The following is a 14,512-nucleotide window of genomic DNA, read 5'->3' on the forward strand; positions in this document are numbered from 1 at the left end:
GTCACTGTAGTGGTTTCATGTTCACTAAATTTTGGTCTTGGTACTTACTCTTTCTGTGGGAGAGAGACTAGGAGAAAAACAAAGCAGGCTCAACCTTAAAATTAACAAATAGTTTTATTAACATACACTAAAAGAATAGAAAAAAAAGTTTGAAACCCCCCCCCCCCAAAATGGAATGAAACTTCAAAAACACTCTTCCCTCCCCTTACAAACTGTTCACTTTCTTACAAAACAACATAAAGAGACAAAACTTCTAATTTTCAGTCAGTTTCACTATCTGAAAATAGTCTTTCATTAATTCATTAGGGGAAGAGTATTTTCTAGAGTCATGGATCTCACTGACAACCTAGAACAGTTCTCTTGTGGGTTTTAAACTGTCACAAAAACAACCGCTCGGAGAAACCTGCCTTTGTGACCCGCCCAGGAGCAGTTTCCCAAGCTGCTTATGGGTCATGGGTCTTAGACCTTTGCATATGGGGGTGTCACCTTTTAATGATGAATAACTCCAAAGCAAAGGATTCTTCACCTCAAGGTACAGAGATATCTTCTCACTTCTTCACTGGTGCAGGGGGCTTCTCATCTTTATCTCTGTTCAAGCATCTTAGAGGATATTACTTAGTTCATCACAAACATCTTTGCTGAAATTCACACACAAATTAAAACAATCATCTCCCCAAATGCATATCTTTCCCATGATTTAAAGGAATGATCTAAATATAGAGTTCATTTCCATGGCTCAAGTAAGAATGGAACAACCAACTCTTCAACCCTCTGTCCCAATGGTCTTTTCATTCTTGCTCTACTGACTTCATGCTGTTTTTTCTTTATGTTCACTCTGTCCTTTCTTACTTTCTCAGAGAAAGGCTGAGCTCTGGAAGCTTCATGTTGCTAAGAAAGAGTTAAATCTGCTCAGAGTCTTTGTCTCTCTCTCTGTAGCTCGTGGTGTTAGATGTTCAAGGCCGAGCTGATGAGGGAGGAAGAACTCACAGAAACATCAGAGATCAGAGCACTGAAGCAGTCCGGAATCACAAAAAACCAGGCAGGATCATAAATGCCTTTTCAGCCCACCTCTCAGTGTAAATCGGGGTGCCTTTGGCCCAAATGGTGCCCAGAGCTCTTATCAGGGCCCAGCAGAGATCTCTCCCTGCTCTAGAGAAGTCTGAAGAAAGTAGCTGTTACAAAACAGCAACCTCTCCTTCCCCCCCTCACCCGGGAGCCGATGGAATCCAGCCAGGCCTCAGGCCAGCTCCCATCCCCAAAAGCGGGGAGCAGCAGGCCCAGCTCGATGTTACCTGTCTCTCTCGGGCCAAAGGAAAGAAAAAGGGCCCACCTACAGGAAATCAAGGGGTTTTATATGGTACTTCCCAAACTCGCAGCTAGTAATTCTCAGTGGTTAAAACAGATGCCAATATTCTAACTAACTCTCTGATAGGTTCCTGTCTCTTCCAAAGCAAATCCCAGGTCTTGACCTGGAGAATTATTCTATATTCTTCTATAACTAAAAAACCAAACTGTACTAACCCATGACAGTCACCATTCCTGGAGGTATTTAAAGATGTGTGGATGTGGCACCTGGGGACATGGGTTTGTGGTGGCCTTGGCAATACTTAGGAGTTTGACTAATGGATCTGAAAGGTCTTTTCTAACCTGAATTATTCTGTGACTCTGGGAAGCTGAGAGCATTTCTTCTGTCAGCTGCTGGCTGTGACTGGTGGCTTTAAAATTTGATGTTTTCCCTTTTATCTTGCCAAAGGACATGGAGGTGCTGCTGGGCATGTCCCAAGTGTGGGACGCTGAAGGATGGGGTGGATTAGCACTCATCTGCTAATGAGGACCACAGTAAACAAGAAGGGATGGAGTGGGAGGACTGAGCTGAGTTGCCCCGTGGTGATTTCCATAGGTTAAATGGGCAGGTCGTTGGGAATTACATCCTCCTGATGTAACAACTCAATAAGATCAATGTTTACAAAACCCCTCGCACAATTGGATCCAAATCTTGATTAAACCTCGAGGCTGGTTGTCCCCAGCCTGCTCAGTAACACTCACTCACTTGTTACACTCCCTTTTGATGTTTCTCACTCTGAGCAATAAGAAGCTGCTGCTCCGGGAGGGGAAAATCCTCTGTCACAGTGTGTAATTGGCTTGGTGTGTTTGCACAGAGGTCACCAAGGGCTGGGATTGCTACTCTGCTCCTCTGGGCAGATATAAATCATTGCTGCAATTTTATCTCTCAATTTTTCTCTCTGGTGAAATTACATCCTTTTTTTTTTTTTTTTAACTGAGCTTTCTGTGTAGCGCATGTATGCAGGAAGTACATGGCGTTTGTATAGGAAGTGTTTATTAATGCAAAAGGATTTTTAAAGCATTCAGCCCACAGTGACCAGAGCTGAAGGCAGTGTGTGACGGGCCTCCTCACTGGTGTTAATTGAGCAAAGCAAGTAGGCGTATTAATTAAAAGGCCTTTTGTGAGCTCTTGAGAACTGCCTGGTGCTCTCCTAAGGCAGGACCTGCCCCTTGGGGCTGTACCAGCACTTTTCCATGGTGGCACAATCGGCTGCTTTTGTAACCAGGAGGTGTTGTTTCCAGAATAAAAGCTAAAATTGGAAATTCTTGGAAGGTAGGAGTGAGTGTCTGTACGTGTTTGAAGGCCAGCAGGAGAGAGAGACAAGCGGCTGGTGAGAAATGCCAAGACCTTGATTCAGCAGGGTTCTCCCTGTTCTCTCAAATCTGACACACTGAAATGCTTAACTGGACTGTGGCCAGAGTGTTCCTCCCACAAGCATATTTGGGCTCATAAAGACTGGACACTTAAACAAGTGATTCTCCTTTTCCATTCAAGGTTTTATGTGTAACTTATTACTTTTGCAGGTGTCCTGCAAACAATTACAACCCCCTACTTTTGTACCGTTGCTAATCTGGAAATATTAAAACCTTCTAGGAATTTTAAAGATTTATTTCAAATTTTGTTTTGAAAAGGAGTTGCTGTTCCCCATGCTCAGCAGTGATGTTTTGAGGAACCAAAATGATGTTTTTACACCTGTTCCTACAGCCCTGCTCAGAGGCTGCAGGATGTGCCTGGATATCAGAGCTCTTGGTGCTGATGGTTGCTGTGTCCTTAACCATGACAGTGATTATTTTTTTTTTTTTTAATCAGTTTTCTCACCTTATCAGTTGTCTTTCTTTTCCTTCCAGATTAGAAGAAAGTCTTGTGTGCCTAGGAGAGGAGGACTTGGGAAGCAGCTGGTAAGAGCATCTCTTCAGGAGAGGGTCACCTGAACGTGGAATTATGGGGCTCAGGCAAATGCAAATAAAATTTTTTCCTTGAGAAACTTTTTTCTTTTTTTTCCCCATGACTTTCATTTTATAGGAGTTTCACTCTCTTTTGGACTGAGTTGCCAAAAGGGAGAGCTGGTTTATGGAAGTTCTTGATGCTGAGGCTGGGGAGGGAGTGCTTTATCTTCACTCATATGGAAAGCAACCTTATCCAAGAGTTGTCTCAGAGCTTTGGGCATAATTTCATGTTCTCCCTGTGTTCTCATTGTGCTGATGCTTTGCTGGTTCCATGTCTTTGATCTCTAGGGCAAACCATGCACAGGAGTTAAATAAACACAGGGAATGGCAGTTCTTTGAAACTTGTGTGCTTAAGGATGCCAGGCAGGATTTGAATCATGGAATAGTCTGGGTCGGAAGCAACTTTTGAAGGTCATCAAATCCAATTCCCCTTGAATGAACAGGGACATCTCCAGCTTGATCTGGTTTCTCGTAGCCCCATCCCACCTGACCTTGAACCTTCCCAGGGATGGGGCACCTGCTGCCTCTGTGGGCAACATTTTTGTGTCTTATCAAAATCTTTCATCTCACCTGAACCCCTACCCTCTCTCAGTTTGAAACCATTACCCTGACACTGCAGGCCCTACTAAAAAGTCCATCTCCAAATTCCCTGAAATCTCTGAGAGCCGTATTGTTCTGTAGGTCTTCAGGTTTTAACTTCATGTTCCTCATCTTGGAAACTCCTGACGGGGTGGGTAAGCCTTGTTGATCTTCTGGACAGTGTGAAAGGCAAGCAGAGGAGTGCTGGTACCATCAGGGGGGTGTTCCTGTGTCCATGGGATGCTCAGTGGTCCCCTCCCAGGGAAATTGCTTTTTGCTCCAGCAGCAGATCCAGCCGTGGCGGATCCATTCGTGGGCAGCACAGCCACAGCCAAGTTCTGCTGGATTTTTCTGGGACTATTCTGTCCCTCCCAGCTGGTTTACCTCCCCTTGGAGGTCTAGGGAGATTTATAGGACTCCTCCTTGGTGACCCTGGAGACAGAAACTGATCCATCCCCTGCAAGGCTCGTGTTTGGGGAGGGAGCAGTGCTTTCTGCAATTTTCCCGTCACCTTTGGCAACACCGGTGCTGGATCAGTGCGATGGGTGTCCCCTTTGATACAGGTGATGTTTCTCTAAATACCAGTGCTCATTTTCCTTGGATCTCCTCACGGCAGTGCTGAGCAAAGAGCTTTAGTGGTGTTACCGCTGCCCTGAATAGTCCCCCAGCACCATGTCTGGCTGGAGAGAGAGAGAGCACAAATTGTCCTCCTGCAAGGGTCCGGACTGAAAACCCCAGAGGATTTGGCTTTCAGTACGAGCTAGTCATGCCTTAACACAAATTTTTCTGAGGCCATCTTTTCTCAGCTTTATGGTTTTCCCTTCCCATCTCTTACTTTCATGTGCAGTTTCTTCTGTGCGGCAGAAAGGAGCAGGGACATGGGAATGTGGCCTCTGGGAGCAGCCTGGATCAATGGGTTAGAAAGCTGCTGTCAGCCAGGTGATGGGGCAGATTGTTTCAGCAGTGAGGGGGGAAATAACTGTTGTGGCATCTGTGTCTGTGACAAAGTCTTGCTCTTGCTGGGCCTGGAGTCACAAGCCCAGTTCAGGGCATTGGTGGTGGTGGTGTGAATTGTAAAGAACACCAAGAGATAAATGTGGAAGTCCTGTGGTGTTTTGAGAGCTGCACTGATGGTGTCAGCCAAGCTGGGCTCTGGATCTCTCTCCCCAGCTGTCGTGGTGATCCTTGGCTGTGTTGAGAACATTAGAACTCATTCCTTGGGAAGGCTGACCTGGAACAGAGACTGGACAGAGCTGGAGAATAAAGTAGATATTGATTAAAAGGCCTTTAAAGGTACGCCTTGAGCAGGACAAGAGCCTAACCAGGACTACACCCAAGATGGACCCAAAATGGTCACAAAAATGGACGACCAAGATCTCAGACTTTTATAAGTTTTGGTCCATTTGCATATTGGGGTTTAATTGTCCAATTACAGATTCAGGTTGTGAGGTCCCATCCTTCTTGTTTTCTTTCTTCAGTCCACCGTTGTTTGAGCTTTTGGGCCTGAAAGTTGTACTTGGTCTCCAGCAGGAAAAGGATTTGTTTTGTCTCCCTGCTCTGTTCAGAGAGCTGAGTGACACTGAATGTGAGGCTCAGAACTTCACCCCTGAGCAGCACAGAATCTGAAAAACATGAAAGCTAAAACTGAAGGCATCATAGTTCCCATCAATTTGTTGTCCTGTCCAGTCCTGTCACTGTCCCTGTGTTGTCTTTGAGGTCTTGCACACTTGTTGGTTGCCCTCTCCCCACCCCATGTGCACGAGGGGTCTGTTGCTCTCCCTGTCTATCTGCTGCATGATGAAAAAAGTGGATGGAAGCCCTTTGGGAAGAGTGATGCACTCTAGGCTGGGTGTGGAATGCTCTTGAAAATCCCACTGTTTGATAGCCACATGTGGTGCTGTGTGTGCAAAGCTATAGAAGGACACCATTGCAGCAGAGAGTCCAAATCTCTTCCTGTTCAGATTTGTTCTTGTTCACCTCCTGATACCCTGGAAGTCCAGGCAGCGGAGTTGTTTTTAGCTTTTTTTATGCTCTGTGCTGAGCACTGGTGAAGGCACTTTTGCTGGAAGGGCTGCACAGGGCACAAGCACAAGGTGCTCCCTGGCCTCAGCTCTTCATCCACATGCCCAAATGTTTGCTGGAGGCTGCTGAGCTCTGGAGAGGCCACTCCTTGCTACGGGGACCTCCGGGTTCCCCTTGGGGACTTGGTTCAACTGGCCTGACCTGTGCCTCAGCCATTCAGGTGATGCAAGTAAGAGGTTGACTAGGGCTAAGCTTGTGCCTGGATTTGTGTCCAGCATCGGCTTCACTGCTCAAACTTTTCGTGTGTCACTAAGTGGTTTTCTGTCTTTGTCCCTGGCTGGTCGTTGGTGCTTTCAGTTATAGGCACAGTAATTGGAAAAGTTGTGTTTTTATCAGCCATAAATGTGCATCTGCGTGCGCACAGCTATCCGTAAAATAAACTTTTATTGGGTAAAACAGATGGAGATGTAACATCCGCGTGTTGATGTTCTCACTGTGCCCAGGTCCTTGCTAGATCTCATTGCATTTTCTCCTTGTCCCCATCCTTCTGATCCTTTCAAGTGTCAGTGGTGAACTTCACAAATGCTGCTTTTCATGAACTGTTCCATCAGGTGCTGATTTTTTCTTTAGGGGTGTGAAGGACCTGGGCGCCTTGATTGTCCAAGGGCACATACAAGGGCTCAAAGCTGGTGATGGGACAAGAGGAAAAGGCCTCAAGTGGTGCCAGGGGAGGTTTAGATTCGACATTGGGAATAATTTCTTCACCAAAAGAGTTCTAAAGCATTGGAAGATGCTGCCCAAGGAGGTGGTGGAGGGTGCAGGTGTGCAGATGTGGCACTTGGGGACACGGCATAGTGGTGGCCTCCAATCAATGCTTGGTTAATGGTGGGATTTGATGATGTTAAAGGAATTTTCCAGCTAAACAATTCCATGATTCTTTGTGCGGTCCTAGTGGACTCTGGTTGCCATTGCTCCCCTCGCAGCGAGCTGCTCCGTGTCCTCACCACACACGTGACCCCTGGTTGTGACACTGCTCTGTGGGATGCAGCAGAGCGAGTGTGGAAAGGAAAAAGAGCCATTATGCAACACCCTTGTGTGGCTCTCCCAGCTGTCAGCGTGTGATGTGAGCACTGTGGTGACCCAAAAACCCTTCTCCCTGGGTGTGGGTTAATCTGATAAGCACCCTGGCCTGCCTTCATCGGGATGTCCTGGCATTCAGTGCACCCCCCCTCAGAGCAATGGGCAGTATCATCACACTGCTGGCACCTTTTGTGTTTTCTCAAAGCGGTTTCTTGGCCAGCATTCCAGCGCTGGGGTGGTTTCTGGCCGGATTTCCTCCATGTGGTGGTCCCTGCTCAGTGAGCAGAGCTGGCTTCGCCTCCACAAAGCCTGCAGCTCCCATCTTGCTGCTTTTCCCCTGCATCTCAATCCTTGCATTCCTGCAAGAGAACAAGATAATCTCTGTGCTGCTTTTGTAGCAAATTCTCCTCAAAGTGACAGCCGTGGGCAAGGCTGTGGGGATGTGGTGTGCTGGGATTGCTGATTCCCTGGGCCACCAGCCTAATCTCCTTAGCACTGAGAGTTGCTGCTCTGAGCTCCCTCGGTTGTCTTCCTTGAGACAGCTGCCTCCAAGTAGCCAGAGATCTGCACAAATTCCCTGGTCTTCCCTGGAGAAGTAGGAAGGTGTTCTCCCGCTTGAGCAGCCTTCTTTGTTTTTGGCAGAGCCGAGCATGCAACCAGAGGGAAGGTTTCCATTGCTGAGTGTGAGCGCTGCTGTCTGGCTGTGGGAGGTGTCTGTCGTGCACCTCATGGGAAGAGGGTTTCTTGTGATTTGGGAGTGCTCCTCAGATGGGGAAAACCTGGGTGTTAAGGTAGCATTTGTAATCAGAAGGCTACAGCACCTCTCCTAGGAAGACAGGGTGAAAGAGTTGGGGCTGTTCTTCCTGGAGAAGAAAAGGCTCCAGGGAGACCTTAGAGCCCCTTGCAGCACCTAAAGGGGCTCCAGGGAGAGCTGGAAAGGGACTTTGAGCAAGGGATGGAGGGACAGAACAAGAGGGAATGGCTTTAAACTGACAGAAGAGAGATTTAGATTAGAGATTAGGAAGAAATCCTTCCCTGTGAGGGTGGGGAGGTCCTGGCACAGGTTGCCCAGAGAACCTGTGGCTGCCCCATCCCTGGAAGTGTCCAAGGCCAGGCTGGATGGGGCTTGGAGCAACCTGGGATAGGGGAAGGTGTCCCCTGCCCCATGGCAGGGGCTTAGAATAAAGTTTTCTTTAAGGTCCCTTTCAACCCAGACCCTTCTATGAGTTTATGTTTTTTTCTTTGAGATGTGGGGAAGTAAGGATAAGTGGAATTATGGTTGTTGCAGTAGATATTGCTAAGGGCAGCTCCTGGATGTTTGTAATCTTCAAAAGATGAGATGAATTTCCCCTGCATATTAAGAGACTGATGGAAGCTTTCCTGTGCTGTGCAGGTGTTTGGACCAAGCACCAGCACCTGAAAACACATGGATCTGGAAATTAATGTTGTTCCCATGTCTCACACTATGGCAGCATCTCTAGTCACCTCTTTTCCAGTCTATCAATGTCCTCTTTTGCTGCTAAAGTGCCGTGGGGGAAAGGTGAAACTGTCCTTGCTCTCCTTCTATCAAATGGCTGCCAGTTTATGGTTGGAATTCTGTGACGGGGTTGAGGATTTGACTGGATTTATTTGTGCATCCAGTTTTTAAAGGAGAGGGATTAATTTTTCTCTTTTGACCTGGAATTTACAGAAACTCAGGTCCCAAAATCAGGAGCAGGTGCCTCCTTGTCTTAAGGCAGAGAAATCTTTGAAGGCATCTTCATTTCGGCAGTGAGCTGCCAGTGAATCTGTCCCATGTCAGGCCAGTCTTTTTGACTGCAGCCTCCATTTTGGTAGGACACATCAGTATATTTTGAAATATCTGCATCCCTGGAGCTTGCAGCTTTTTGTTTGCTCCTGTTTGTCCTTTTTTTTTTTTTTTTTTTTTTTTTTTTTTGTGTGTGTGTGTGTGTGTGTGTGTGTGTGTTTAAAACATCTCCCCCTCACACAGGCAGGTTCCTGTGCTGGTTTGAGATGACAGCCTAGAGCCAGTGTTGTGCAGGGTACCAGAAAAAGAGGTAAATCCAGATGTCCCTTTATTTTCCTGAGCAGAGAAGAAGAAGCTGATGTGAGTTACTTCTGCCTTTAGAGATCCAAAAGGCTGAATGTATTTATATTTCAGCTGAATGAAATGGCAGCTCTCCAGCTTGCTTGCTGCAAAATTGAGGTTATTTTATGGAGCCATGGGTGGGATCTTTCCTCTTTTTATCTTTCCTCTCACAGCATGTAAAGATGGAGATACCATGTAAGGGGTGGTGTTAGAGAGGGCACTCTGGGAATCACAGAACCCATAAAATGCTTTGGGTTGGAAGGGACATTAAACATCATCTTGTTCCAACAACAAAATGCTCTTCCAAACCTACACACAGTTCAACATTGTGATCAGCATCCCTCAGAGATGGATCACAATGTTGTGCTGTGTGTAGGTTTGGAAGAGGATTGTGTTGGCAGCTACAGAGCAGGGGGAAGGCAAACAAGCAGTGATTGCACAGGAATGGTCTCCAGAGCCCAAAAAATACTCACCCAGCATCAAACAGTAAGAGAAGGAAACCCTGTGGCACTGTCCAAATCTGCTGTATGAATTCCAAGGGAAAGGACATCACTCTTTTCTGAAATGACAGGCTTTCTATAAAATTTGAAATGCTGATGAAACTTTGAAATTCTTTGTGACTTCCCAACTCAACTCTGCTTCCCACTCTCATTTTCCAGATAGCTACAACCTATAGCAGGGCAGGAGAGTTAATAAAGTCAAGGAGGGTCAGGATAATGAAGGGGAGAGGCCGTGGCACTGTGCCAGTCACTTAGGGAGAGCATTTCAGCATTTCAAGATGTTTTGGATCAATGTTTGTTGTTTCAAAGTTGTTCCTACAGACTGGTTTATGTCATCAGTCCCAGTCTCCTCAGCAATGTAATTGCCTGAGATGATCTGCTCTGGCTCAGGCTGGATGGATCTTGTCCTGGGAACTTTTGAGTATTTTAAGGACTGTATTTTAAGGACTGTATTTTAAGTTAGAAAAAAGTTCTGTCTTTGTTTTGAGAGAGCAGCTGGGAAGCAGGTAAAGAAATCTATCAATTTCGTTTTTTAAACAGAACATGAAAATATATAAATGCAGAAATGAATAAAGAAAACCCGCGGGCAGAGAATTGAAAATTGAAAGTTCAACTTCAGTGCTATTGTATGTGAATATTATTCCAAAGGATCAGAGCACCTTTGCCAAATGCAAAATATTGTCTGTGCCTGCTGGCATCGCTCATTCCCAATAAGGTGCAGTTGTTCAGTAAGTAGTTATAATTTGGGGGGTGAAATATCTAGGCATGATTAAAAAGCAATTTAAAATACCTCTGCTTTCCCATTAAGCTGTAGCCAGGGGCATTGAACAGTCTGTTTCCTCCCCTGCACTTAGAACCAGACTTTTGTCACACTGGAGGCATTTTTTATAATAAAAATACATAAAATTACGTCATGTATCGACCAAAGCTCAGTTACCTTAGGCACGTGCAGGATCTCTATTAGCAAACAAAAACCTGTGTCTGGGGACATTGATTTTTGTAGGAATTAGTAAATTTGGCATATCACTGTATTTTTAAACAGCTCTATACCCTCCCAGTGCCAGGTAAGGAAAGATGGTATTTCCATTCTTTCTCTGACCCTTATATTGGACAAGAAATGTCCTGTGTTGGATACCTTTTTTCCCCTTTCCTTCTTCCTTTCCCCATCCATTTCCCTGTCCTTTCCCTTCCTTTTCCTGTTATTTTCTTTTCCTTTCCCTCAGTGTCTACAGATTTGCCTTTTTTCCACTTTCCTTCCTTCTTGCCCTTCCATTTTTCTTTTTTTCCCCTTCCTTCCTTTTCATTTCCCTACTGTGTCTACAGTGAAAGCAGACTAAACAAAGGAGCTCAGTGCTGGAAAACTCTACAAGACACGAATCATAGAATGGTTCAGGTTAGAAGAAGGTGTTAAAGGTCACCAAGTCCAGTGGGTCAGGGACATCCTCAACCAAATCACATTGCTCAGAGCCCCATCCAACCTGACCTGGAATGTTTCTAGGGATGGGGTATCCACCACCCAGCCTTTTCCAGTGTTTACCACCAACACTGCAAAAAATTTCATCCTTAAATCTAATCTTCATCAACCTACTTTTATCTCGAAACCATTCCCCCTCATCCCATGACAACAAGCCCTGCTGGGTAGCTTTCCCAGCCTTTCTCGTCAGTGCGGAGGGGAATTTTCAGAAAAAAATGGTTCTTAGAGTGTCCAAGGCCAGTTTGGATGGAGCTCTGAGCAACCTGGCCTAATGGAAGGCAGTTGGAAGTGGATGGTCCTGAAGGTCCCAAATCATTCCGTGATTCCGAATGCTGTTCCTTGGCTGAGGTGAAGGTTTCCCAGACAGGCCCTGCAGAGGCTGTTAGCCTTGACTGGACTAAATGTTTTGGTTTTTTTTCCTCAACCCCTCTCACAAGTGACATTTCTGATGAACAGATCAAATTGTCTTTTAAGGACTATATTTGTAATAACTTAGGTACTCTCTGCTGCTGCTGTAGGGTAGCCATAATTCAAAGGAAACCTTTACTGCCTAATTTAGTAGGTACTTAAATATGATGAGAGATGAATATGGGTAGGGGGAGGACATTCTACAGGCTGATGGGATATTTGCAATATACTCTTAAGAATTTGGGTTTATAATTATCTATAAGAGAACAAGGGGAGTAAAAAAGTTGGGCAGTAGAGAAGTTGACTCATGATATTGAAGCAATGAACAATTTTCTCCTTAAAAAAACCCAAAAGACTGTGTTTTGCAATAGCTTTTGAAAGTTAATATTTACGGGACTGGAAGATGATAGAGTTTCTATAATGTCCTAACTGATTTTGATGGGGAAGAGCCTTCTGACTCTGTCATTCCCAGTTAGATCAGCTTTGGCAATGCTCTGACAGGGCTTGCAAGGATCTGATGTTATCCAAGGAGAAGTGCACTGGAGACGTGCACCCAAGCTGTGAACCCACCCATAATTTTTCCATGGTTTCTGCAGTAGCATCTCCCCCTAATGAGAGCAAAACAAACAAAATCCCAACTTTTGAAAAGTCATGACCTGGATAAAACTAACCTTGACTTTTCTGTCTTTCATGATTAAGTTCTCCTGTGGCTTTCTTTTTTTTTTTTTTTCCCCTCCTGTTTCTGCCTGCAGATGTTCTCAAGAAATCCTGAGCTTTGGTATAAAACACAGCTCTGTGTTTTAAAAACTCTACCCCTTTTTACTTTAAGTAAGTGCACCTTTGTTTTAGTACATTGAGTACCTTTATATCCTGTAGACCTTCAGGTAACATAATAGTTTTTCTGGTGGCAATTAATCTCATGTCTGAGCAGAGTTGTAGCTACAGGGCTGCTTTGTTTGTACATGTGGTTGTATGAGATTTTCAATCCCACTGCTCAAATGGAAAATTGGGAGGGTTCGTCCTCTGTGGAAGGAAAACAACAAGCATGTGAGTCAGAAAAAGAAATTTGTGAGGTTTAGTGAGTATTCGCTCTTATTTTTTAGTTGGCAAGAGTTTGGCAGTGTTCAGAGTTGCTGTTAGTGAATTTATAAAGTTGTTGGCAAACTCTTAATTCCCTGTATGTCCTCAGCCAGCATCATGGATATCTTGTAGTGGGGTTATGATGAAGAGAGAGCTGTTTCAGGTTGTGCTGTTGTGGCTGCATCTCCAGGTCCAGATCTTCCGTACCTTTCTTTTTGGTTTAGCCCAGCTCATGGGGAATAACTGGGCTCTTAATCATGGAATGGTTTGGATTGGAAGGGACCTTAGTGTCATTAGAGGACACGAAAAGAATGATACTCACACAGTTAAGTAGTTAGGGCAAAAAGAAGGGAAGTTTATATACCTGACCTCGCTTATATGGATTATGAACAATGACCAGGGAATGGAGAGTGAGGTTGACACCTCTCCACCCCATTGGCCAGACTAGAATTCCATCAATTGTCCCTCCTCCAAGGAGGAATGTGAAAACAACCACTTTGTTTATGTTACAATCTGTGAGAACACTCCACTACAAAAATGTAAACATCAGAAGGCTAAAAAAACAGGTCAATACCTTAGGGATTGTCTCTTTCTGCCTGGTGGTCTGTGGAAAAGTGTTATTTTATTAACTCCCTTGCCTTATGGCATTTAATCTTGCTCAGCCTCTGCCATGTGCTGGCTCCATGTCAGAAGTTTTTTATCTCCTCCACCTCAGGAAGAACGGGCTAAGTGAAGTGGTTGGAGGTGCTGGGGGAAATGTTCCAAGCTGGACGTGCAGTTGGACACACAGGAACCTTCTCAGTGCTTGCTGGAGCCAGGAAGGATTGCCCAGCCCCAATTCGCTCTTTCAGACACAGGCACAGTGCACAGTGCTGTCCTGTTGGCTCAATTTCCCCCTGCATATCACAACTTGGCCACTTCTGCCTTGCAGCTGGACACAACATTAATTTATACAGAGGAGGAAAGAACTCAGCTCCTGTGGGAGGCCTGAGGCTGTGGATTTTTCTCTTTCTGACAAATTCCTGGTCTGCAATCCTCTAACCACTGTTCAGTCTTCCCTGTGGGCTCAGCAGAGATGTCTGGACCACAGCCTTGTTTTTCTTGGCTCTACCCTCAAAGTAATTGAGGAAGTCGTATGAGTCTCTGGGGTGTCTGGGAAAGAGAAGCTGGAAGCTGCTATCCTAAATTCCAGTGCTGTTTTTTCAGGACTGGTGTGTGCGTGTGCAAGAATGCTTCCTTACATCTGTAGGCACATGGTGGGATTCCTGGGACGTCCTGTGCAGGGCCAGGAGATGGATTTTGATGATCCATGTGAGTCCCTTCCAACTCAGGATATTCTGTGAGTCCAGAATACCCACCACTGCTGTGGCTGTTGGTCCAACCTCCTCACCGAGGTGTGCTGGTGGGGGTGCCCACCCTTAATTTCCATTGTCTCCCCTTGGTTTAGTCTGGAATTTGCTCTTCCCCTCGAGCTGGGATATGGGTGTTTGCTGAGCCATTACATGTGGGAGTGCCTGCAGCAGGATTGTTTCAGGATATCAGGTGATTGGTCATGGTTGGGCATTTCTCTGGCTACTAATGGGATGAGCTTTGGTGTTTTATTCTGCTGGGGCCTTATTAGAGACCTTTCTGAAGGACTTTGGTCCCTTGGTCAAGCCTTGCTGCTATAGTTGGGCCACGCTCCACTGTTGATGCAGAACCTTTTGAAATATTCCCATTTAATGGCAATACAAGGCATGGCTGAGCTCTGAAATGCCATGGAGAACCCAAGGAGTGGAAATAGAGTGGCAGCAGAGCTTTAAACTTTTTTGGCTTTTGTTCGTGTTGAGCTATCTGGGTTTTGTGTGTTGACTGATCTGCTTGCTTGGGCTGCTGACACTCATCTCTCTTGACTGTCAAATTCAGTGTAGTAGAAATGTTAATCTGACCGCAGCCACAATGCAAAGAGGGATCTTCAGGTCAAAACACACATAGAAGCCTTCTTAGGAA

At 45.5% G+C, this 14,512-nt stretch overlaps 1 long non-coding RNA gene across 1 annotated transcript in view; it reads left to right on the forward strand.

Moving 5' to 3' along the window:
• LOC120761352 (uncharacterized) overlaps positions 1-14,512 on the forward strand; it is a 117,194-nt gene that overhangs the window by 42,978 nt on the left and 59,704 nt on the right. Inside the window, exon 3 of the long non-coding RNA XR_005703608.2 lies at positions 3,193-3,243. This is a non-coding gene — a long non-coding RNA (uncharacterized LOC120761352). The remainder of the gene's footprint in view (positions 1-3,192; positions 3,244-14,512) is intronic.

Source organism: Hirundo rustica, chromosome 1 (assembly GCF_015227805.2).
Source record: "Hirundo rustica isolate bHirRus1 chromosome 1, bHirRus1.pri.v3, whole genome shotgun sequence".
NCBI classification, from domain to species: Eukaryota; Metazoa; Chordata; class Aves; order Passeriformes; family Hirundinidae; genus Hirundo; species Hirundo rustica.